This window comes from Arachis ipaensis, chromosome B9 (assembly GCF_059453495.1).
Source record: "Arachis ipaensis isolate K30076 ecotype BB chromosome B9, ASM5945349v1, whole genome shotgun sequence".
Lineage (NCBI taxonomy): Eukaryota > Viridiplantae > Streptophyta > Magnoliopsida > Fabales > Fabaceae > Arachis > Arachis ipaensis.
In genome coordinates this window covers 42,124,462-42,134,719 of record NC_142444.1, presented here as the reverse complement: position 1 = coordinate 42,134,719, position 10,258 = coordinate 42,124,462, and the positions used below count along the sequence as shown (strand labels likewise).

Below are 10,258 nucleotides of genomic sequence, written 5' to 3'. Positions count from 1 at the left end.
CGGTCTTGATAGGATAATTTCCACTCCTGTCCGTCCATTTTGAGGGACTTAAACCACGTCACAAGATGCTTTAAGTTCTACTCCTTGCCATGCTTCCTCAAATTCACATTCTTCCTTACCAACTTCTTCTAGCTCTTCCCCATTACTCAGATCATAGCTTGGAGGTTGAGTGAAATCTACCTCAACATCAAATTCAAACTCAATGGGAAAGGGTTTATCAAGCTCAAAAGGATTGTATATTGATGTGAAATCATCATAAATCATAAATAGGAGGACTTGATGTGGGATCATCATCATCATCAAGGGAACTCGTTTCTTACTCTACTCCTTCCGATTCTTCATGCGAAATATGTTTTGGAGGTTGCGTACCATCCTCAACATCAAATTTAAACTTCTTAGAAGGGGGCTCTATGACTTGAGATTCCCATGGACTTTCAATATCTCTTAAGTCTTCAACCACTTCTTTCTCTTCCACAATTTTGGCTTTCTCCACTTGCTCTAGTACAAAATGCCACTCCTTATTTTCCACCAGAGTTTCTAATCTATCTTTTATACTATGCTCGTCACTTGATTCTCCACATGTGACCATGGGAGTTCTTTAAGTATCTAAGCGTTGGGAGACCAATTTGGTTACTACCTCGATTGAGGTAGCCATTAGAGCTTCAAATCACTCTTGAACAATGGCGCGATATTCCCTTATCTCTTGGATATATGACAGGAGAGTGTCATTCATGAGTGTTTGGGGGTGGATAGGAATGTTCATTATTTGGGAGAAAAGGCTCATAATAGGAAGGTGGTTCATCTTGGTAATGGTATGGAGATGGTGTATGTGGAGGTGGTTCTTGGGAGTAATTATGTTGGAATTGTGGTGCTCTAGGGGGTTCTATTCATAATGGTCACAAGGATGAGGTAAGGAAGGTTGGTTGTATGATGGATATGGGTTATAGGATGGTGTTTGGTAAAATAGGGCTTGTGAGGTAGGTTGAGAATTATGTTGGAATTATGGTGCTCTAGGGGGTTCTATTCATAATGGTCACAAGGATGAGGTAAGGAAGGTTGGTTGTATGATGGATATGGGTTATAGGATGGTGTTTGGTAAAATAGGGCTTGTGAGGTAGGTTGAGAATTATGTTGGAATTATGGTGCTCTAGGGGGTTCTATTCATAATGGTCACAAGGATGAGGTAAGGAAGGTTGGTTGTATGATGGATATAGGTTATAGGATGGTGTTTGGTAAAATAGGGCTTGTGAGGTAGGTTGAGAACTATGTTGTGGAGTTGGTTCATAAAAGTATGCATTATAGGATGGAGTAGGATCATTATTGGCTGGAGAAAATTGGTATGGATACCAAGAGGTTTGTTCCTGAGCGTGCAATTTCTCCCTTGATTATTTTCCAATCCCATAGCACATATCATCATTAAAGCTTGCATTTCCTACAACATAATTGTAACCAAACTCATAGCCAAAAGGGTGAGAATTCATGGTGACAAGAGAAAATAAAAACAAATACTAATAAGAAATAATGAAAACAAATTCCTAAAACAAGAAAAACAAAGAAACAACCAAAAATCAAGCTATTCACAATATCAACATATATACAATAGCCAATAATAAGCACACATTTGCAACTCCCCGGCATCGGCGCCAAAAACTTGATGTAAGGATTAATGTCGGTCTAGAATTTCTCAATAGAATTTCGTTGCAAGCATAGTCCAAACTAACAATTAATCCTCAATAAAAGTTTAATTTGTTTGTCACAAGTACAAACCCCAACAAAAATAAACCGAAGAATTCAAACCTCGGGTCATCTCTCAAAGGAATTGCAGGGAAGTGTGCATATTATTGGTTATGATGTATCTTTTAGGGTTTTGGGTTTGTGAACAAGAAAATAAAACTAACAACTAAAATATGTAAATGCTAAAAATCACTCAAGGCAAGGATCAAGAGTCAAGGTATCCTATCTCGGATCATTGACCACAACATGGTGATTACAAAGGATTAATTTCACTTAGTTTTCCTCTAACATCGGAAGGTTAAGTCAAATGGACATAATTGGTTGTAGAACCAATTAACAACCCTAAATCACCAATGAAAATGGACATCAATAATCTCAAGGGACCTAAGTCCTCAATCATAAGCCAAGAGTATAAAAATCTACTCTAAAATCCAACCAAGCATTTTATCAAACACTTGGTAGACATAAAAGAAAAGCATGGTAAAATAGCAAGAAATATAAAATCTAACAACTACCAAATACAAGATAACAATAATAACAACTAAATTAAACAACAATAAACAAAGAAACAAAATTGTATTAATGGAAATTAAATTCAACAAAGAGTTCATAAACATAAAAGTGACATAAAAGGAAAATTAACAAGAAGACTAAGAAAATTAAAGCAATGGAACAAGAAAAAGTAAAGAAAACTAAATCAAAACAAGCAATTAAACCTAAATCTAAGAGGAATCTATCCTAATCTAACCTAATTCTAGGGAGAAGAGAGAGTTTCTCTCTCTAGAATATGACCTAAAGCATGTTTATATCTATCCTAATTGCTCTCCCCTTTGTCCATTCTTGATTTTGGCTTCAAATACTTCAGAAATGAGTGGATTTGGGCCTTGGTAGCTGCAGAATTCGCCCCCAATGTGCTTCATTAAGAAGGTCACGTGCTGCTTGTCACGCATACGCATGGGTCACGCATATGCATCGCCTGGCAGATTTCCTTTCCACGCGTCGCCATGAATTCTGCAAATGTTCATTTCTTCATGAATTCTCCATTTTGCATGCTTTTCTTTTCACTTCTTCTACTCAATATTTGCCTTCTAAGCCTAAAATCACTCAACATACATATCAAGGCATCGAATAGAATTAAAGTGAATTAAATTATCAATTTTAGGGCCTAAAAAGCATGTTTTCACTCTTAAACACAATTTAGGGAGAATTTATAAAACTATGCTATTTCATTGAATAAAGTGAGAGAAGTTAATAAAATCTACCTAATTCAATACAAAATAAACCATAAAATTGTGGTTTATCAGTGAAAAATAAAGGAAAAGGTTGGCTGAAGCTGGGTTTATATATTAGGCCTTGGGCCCGGTTTGGATCCGGTTCAATCGGTTCGATCCGTTGGCCCATTTGGACTAAAACCTTTAAAATTAGTGTCAAAATTTATTTTTTTGATGTTAATGCTCTTCTAACTTACCAAATTTTAATTTTCTAATTTCTTTAAATAATAATTAATTTATTAGTTAATTATTTACTAATTACCTACGGTTTACACATCGTCTTTCCTCATGTGCAATGCTATCCCAAACGTAACACCTTCTTGATCAACAACCATCTCACAAGACTTTTTTTGGCAACCATGAATCTAACATTAACAAAACTCTTCTACCAAACTCAAAACTTCACAACTTCTTGTGACGTTGCACACTTACTGATTTCACCTTTTACATCAATAAGTTAAGTGCCAAAGAACTAATGTATCGCTTGCTACATCTGGAAATCGCACGTGACACCAAAACAAGCTTGAGTTTATTCAAAGGAATACAAGACTTAGGATGAGAATAAAAAATATCACGGACCATGTTCAAAAGAAATCGGAAGGCTGAGTAGTACCACAATCAAACAAGGAATACAGATGCAGTGAAGCGTATCAGAAGGAGAGTTAAATCGTAGCTTAAGAAAGAAATATGAGGCAAGGAACTTGGATAGGAAAAATAAAAGAAAAGGTAGCATAATAAGTTGAAACAAATTCAAACTAAATTAAAAAGAAATACAAGGTTCACAAATGTAGTTAACCAAAGTCAATGGCAAGGTTTCCCAAGAGTTAGAGATCATTTGTTATGCCAAAATAAACAGTGATACAGAGGAATGTTTCAAAAGATTCAAGCAATGCATAAGAACATAATCAAGAAAGGATATGCATGAATGATGAAGTATGGTTGAAAAATATTTAAAACACATTTCAAGAAGAAAGTTCAAAACAAAGAATTCCATTGCAAGCAATTAAGGAAGAGACTACACCAAGTCACATTGGCACGAATAAAGATTATACGTCGAAATGGAACTAACCCCTAACACTTAACTTCTAACGTTCCTAAACCCTATGATTTGCATTACCTATTACTCCTATTTCATCTATGATAATCCATTAATGTTTCCGTATACACAAATCATCAGTATTAAGTTGGCTAAACCTAATACCATGAGACATGTAACAGTAGACTAACGACCTTAATCAATAGACAATCATGCATACAAACTCAAACTCTTGTTATTAAGACAAGTCCTATTGCATGACAGACACTCAAAGTATATAGTTATAGTGAAACATAGTCATTCCATTCCCAAGACTCTACAAGAAGGACTACTCTGATACCATTTGTAACGACCCTTCCAACTAGTACTTCTACTAGAAGGACGTCACACAGACTTTCCTATTACTATCTATTTAATATTGAGCCTTTACACATTAACTTGTCGACAATTTTAAGAAAAAGCTAAATTCGTTTTCCATCAAGTACAAATATATATATATATATATGCACATATTTATGTAATTTATATTAATAATAGACAATAGCTATTCAAATAGAACTAAAAAACAAAGCCTACCCTTCTGTAAAATACATTCGAAAACATCAGGGGCAAGGGCAATAAACCCAAAAGTAACTATTCAAACCAATTTTCTACTTGTATGTAGCTCCTCAATCAGTCATCCTTCTATATCTCTGAAAATGTTTTAGAAAATTTAGGTTGAGAATAAAACCACACATTCTCAGTAGAGAATGTGAATGCCACAAAATTACAAAATAAATGCAAATAGTTAACTTATATTCCAAAAACAATTTTATTAATCCTTTAAAAATTTTCCTAAAAACAATTTAACCCCTTTCTTTAAATTCTAAACATAAACAGACCTTAACTACAAAATTAGTCATGTTAACCATCTCTCAGCCACATAGTCAATTCTCAATCACAACATCAGTCCTTAATCATCTCAATACATTCAAAAACCAACACCACAAGTAAGAAACCCAAATAAACACATAAACATGTTGCAATGAGACCAACAACACAATTACAAGGAAATACAATAAACAAATACAATCAAATACAAATGTGCAAATAATATGATGCATGCCTGTCCCTAGTGTAGACAATGAGCTCACGCATCGATTAACTATCCGCAGCCTGATGTTACTTGGGACGAATCCCGAATATGATTTTTCACTGAATTAGTCAACACATGTACCACATGGGTGTCTCCATGTCAGTCAGATACTAAAGCCACACAGATTTTTTTATGTCAGTCAGTTTAAAATTTTAATCAGAATTTTACTATAGCAAATGTGCATTCAGCGAGAAACGGGGTACTATATGGGCAAATTCATATCAGTCAAATACCGCTCTACTTTAAAGTGGGTGTCCTCGCCTGGCAACATTACCTAGCTAGTACATTTTCGCTAGCTGGCGTCTTTGCCCGGTCCGTACATTTTCTTGGATAGTATTTCTCTTCCCTACCAATATGTTTCTTTCATTGGGGTAAAAGGTATCTTGGGAATAGCTCTTATCTCTGATGAATCTTTTAACTCTGTATCTTTTTTTTCTATAAGGGATCACTACTTTTAATATTTTAAGTATACTTTTTCCTCATCTTTTACTCTAAAACATCCCCGACGTTCTAATTTCCTTCCTATACTAAAAATATCAATCGATCTCCGAATCGCGCAAACTTTATATCCACGCGACCATGATGGACTAAGGTTCATAACAAAAAACAAATTATGTTTTTTGATTCCTTGAAGTGGTTCAGAGCAAGAAAAACCGCAGCGCTCTTGCTGATTATTTAACACAATGTCTTATTTCTTACGGGGTGGATATACGTTGCAAAATACTAGTATAATAACTCAACTCTTTAATGGAGATGTTCTAGGAACTCTAAGAGTCAGTTTAGTTTTAGTTTTGGGTGTCCGTATTAAGAATTAAATTTTTTATAAATTTTCAAAGTTCTGTTGTCCTGTTTGGTAACTTCTTAAAAAAAAACAGCAAGTAGTAGTAGACTTTGAAAAATTATGAAAAACTAACTTCTAATCAAAAACCTCTTAAATTTGGTATAGTTATGCTAGGGATCCTAAAATTTGATTCAAATCAAGTTTCACTGCATTTGAATTATAATTTGATTTTATATAGGTTTTTTAATTTCTGCCACAGTTCTAATAAATTCTAAGAAAAGAGCAGGTAGCAGGGTTCTTATAAAAATTTGGATATAATCTTCCCTTAAAAATGGACTTAACCACCCTTAAAGGATTTCTAAATTTCAACCATTAACCAATCCCCTGTCAGCAACTTTTTAAAACACAAGATTCTTGATATTCAATTTACCACAATTCCGTTTAACAACTAGTACTACATCATCAATCAAAAGAAATCATAATTTCCATCAAACTTTTATTAAACTACTACCACAACAACACTAACTCAAAGAAATCAACATAATCAAGAATTCCAAAAATCAATCATTTTCAAATAATCAGGAAACTAATCACAGTTTATAACCACAAACAATCTAACTTCATCAATTAGTCTCACAAAGTTTAATACCCTTACTACCAGAATGCCACGCTTTTGGCTGCGCCATTCTAATTGCAAGGAAAGTATATATATATATATATATATATATATACACTACAAGAAAAACACCCATTCAGGTACACTTAAAAAGTGTAGCCAAAAGTAAAAAAAAAATGATGCCTTAGGCTACGGCTACGCTTTCTGGGCTACGACTACGCTTTTTGGGGTGATTCCTATTCGACCGTTGCCTATTCTCAAAGGCTACGCTTTTCTACACCAAGAGCTACGCTTTTGGCATTTGGAAATAGGGTACGCTTTTCAAGTGATGCTGTCCAGGACCAAAGGCTACGCTTTTCAGCTTCCATTTTTGCCAGAATAGGCTATGCTTTTCAACACTACTGCATCACCTGTAAAGCGTAGCCACATTGTATACCATGACTAATTTTTATAAGTGTAGCCTTAGGTCCCTCTTTTTTTTTGGTATACTATAGCTACTTTATATAAGTGTTTACATAAGTATTTCTATCTTTATTTTCTGTTTATTTATTATTATTATTCGAAAACTCCATAACCATTTGATATCCGCCTGACTGAGATTAACAAGATGACCATAGCTTGCTTCATACCAACAATCTTCGTGGGATCGACCCTTACTCACGTAAGGTTTTATTACTTGGACGACCCAGTGCACTTGCTGGTTAGTTGTGCAAAGTTGTGAAGTTATATTTGGACCATGGTATTGTGCACCAGTTATTGGCGCCATTGCCAGGGAGAGAACGAACAACAAATTTTACAACCTCAGAGTAACAATTTCGCACACCAAGTTTTTGGCGCCGTTGCCGGGGATTGTTCGAGTTTGGACAACTGACGGTTCATCTTGTTGCTCAGATTAGGTAACTTTATTTTAATTTTAAGTTTTTGTTTTTATTCTTTTAATTTTCGAAAAAAAATATTTTTTAAATTAATTTATGTCCTTCAGAATTTTTAAGATTGAATTCTAGAGTTTCATGAAGCATGTTGAAGCCTGGCTGGCTGCAAAGCCATGTCTAAATTCTTTTGGACTGAGGCTTCCAAACCATCAGCATAGAGGCAAGTTAATTTGATGACTTAGCTGTTGAATGTCTGATTTACATGTTGAAGCATAGCTGGTCATTGGCCATGTCTAGTGTTTTGGACCGGAGCTTTCACTGAAAGCTTGGCTGGCTAGTGAGCCATGTCTAATTCCTGGACTGAAGCTTTAGACTAAGAGTGCAAGATTCCTGGAATTCATATTAAAAATTTTAGAATCCTTATTTTTCTTTTCCAATTAATTTTCAAAAAAAAAAATCCAAAAAAATTTATAAAATCATAAAATCAAAAATATTTTTATGTTTCTTGTTTGAGTCTTGTGTCATGTTTTAAGTTTGGTGTCAATTGCATCTCTATTTGCATTTTTCGAAAAAAATGCATTCATGCATTGCATTCATCATGATCTTCAAGTTGTTCTTGATAAACCTTCTTGATAGATCTTCGTGTTATATTGTTTTGTGTTGTATGGTGTTTTTCATATGCATTCTTGAATTCTTAGTGTCTAAATATTAAAAATTTCTAATTTTGGTGTCTTGCATATTTTTCTTTTTCTTAAAAATTTTTCAAAAATAAGTTCTTGGTGTTCATCTTGACATTCAAAGTGTTCTTGGTGTTCATCTTGACATTCATAGTGTTCTTGCATGCATTGTGTGTTTTGATTCATAATTTTTATGTTATGAGTCTTTTTCATGTTTTTCTCTTTCATCATTAAAAATTCAAAAATCAAAAAATATCTTTCTCTTTTTCACTCATAAATTTCAAAAATTTGGATTGACTTTTTCAAAAATTTTTAAAATCTAGTTGTTTCTTATGAGTCAAATCAAATTTTCAATTTGAAAATCTTATCTTTTTCAAAATCATTCTCAAAAATCATATCTTTTTCATTTTTCTTATTTATTTTCGAAAATTTTAAAAAATTATTTTTCCAAAATCTTTTTCTTAATTTTATCTCATAATTTTCGAAAATATTATCAACAATTAATGTTTTTGTTCAAAAATTTCAAGTTTGTTACTTACTTGTTAAGAAAGATTCAAACTTTAAGTTCTAGAATCATATCTTGTGATTTCTTGTGAATCAAGTCATTAATTGTGATTTTTAAAATCAAATCTTTTTCAAAACTAGTTTCAATCATATCTTTTCAAAAATATCTTTTTATCCTATCTTTTTCAAATATCTTTTCTAACTTCTTATCTTCTTATCTTTTCAAAATTGAATTTCAAATCTTTTTCAACTAACTAATTGACTTTTTGTTTGTTTCTTATCTTTTTCAAAACTACCTAACTAACTATCCCTCTCTAATTTTCGAAAATCCCTTCCCTCTTTTTCAAAATTTCTTTTTAATTAACTAATTATTTTAATTTTAATTTTAATTTTATTTCATTCCTAATTTTCGAAAATTACTAACCTTTTTCAAAAACTATTTTCGAAATTTAACTTTAAATTTTAATTCTTAATTTTCGAAAATCCTCTCACCTCTCATCTTTTTCTATTTATTTATTCATCTACTAACACTTCTCTTTATCTCATATCTCTGCTCCCCTCACCCTTGTGTTTAGATTCTCCTCGCTTCTCTTTCCTTACATTACATTCTTTTCTTCTTCTACTCACACAAAGGAATCTCCATACTGTGACATAGAGGATTCCATATTTTCTTTGTTATTCCCTTCTTTGTTATATGAGCAGGAGCAAGGACAAGAACATTCTTATTGAAGCAGATCCTGAACCTGAAAGGACTCTGAAAAGGAAACTAAGAGAAGCTAAAATACAACAATCCAGAGACAACCTTACAGGAATTTTTGAACAAGAAGAGGATATGGCAGCCGAAAATAATAATAATGCAAGGAGGATGCTCGGTGACTTTACTGCACCAAATTCCAATTTACATGGAAGAAGCATCTCCATTCCTACCATTGGAGCAAAGAATTTTGAGCTGAAACCTCAATTAGTTTCTCTGATGCAGCAGAACTACAAGTTTCATGGACTTCCATCTGAAGATCCTTTTCAGTTCTTAACTAAATTCTTGCAGATCTGTGATACTATTAAGACCAATGGGGTTGATCCCGAGGTCTACAGGCTTATGCTTTTCCCGTTTGCTGTAAGAGACAGAGCTAGAGTGTGGTTGGACTCTCAACCCAAAGATAGCCTGAACTCTTGGGATAAACTGGTCACGGCTTTCTTAGCCAAGTTTTTCCCTCCTCAAAAGCTGAGTAAGCTTAGAGTGGATGTTCAAACCTTCAGACAAAAAGAAGGTGAATCCCTCTATGAAGCTTGGGAGAGATATAAGTAACTGACCAAAAAGTGTCCTTCTGACATGCTTTCAGAATGGACCATCCTGGATATATTCTATGATGGTCTATTTGAATTAGCTAAGATGTCATTGGATACTTCTGCAGGTGGATCCATTCACCTAAAAAAAATGCCTGCAGAAGCTCAAGAACTCATTGACATGGTTGCTAATAACCAGTTCATGTATACTTCTGAGAGGAATCCTGTGAGTAATGGGACACCTCAGAAGAAGGGAGTTCTTGAAATTGATACTCTGAATGCCATATTGGCTCAGAATAAAATATTGACTCAGCAAGTCAATATGATCTCTCAGAGTCTGAATGGATT

General features: G+C 33.7%; 1 non-coding gene across 1 annotated transcript; it reads right to left on the bottom strand.

Moving 5' to 3' along the window:
- Window positions 1-9,854: 9,854 nt before the first annotated feature.
- Window positions 9,855-9,962, bottom strand: LOC148544445 (small nucleolar RNA R71). Its single transcript, XR_015901082.1, has one exon. It is a non-coding gene; the product is annotated as a small nucleolar RNA R71 (small nucleolar RNA).
- Between the last annotated feature and the right edge of the window lie 296 nt (window positions 9,963-10,258).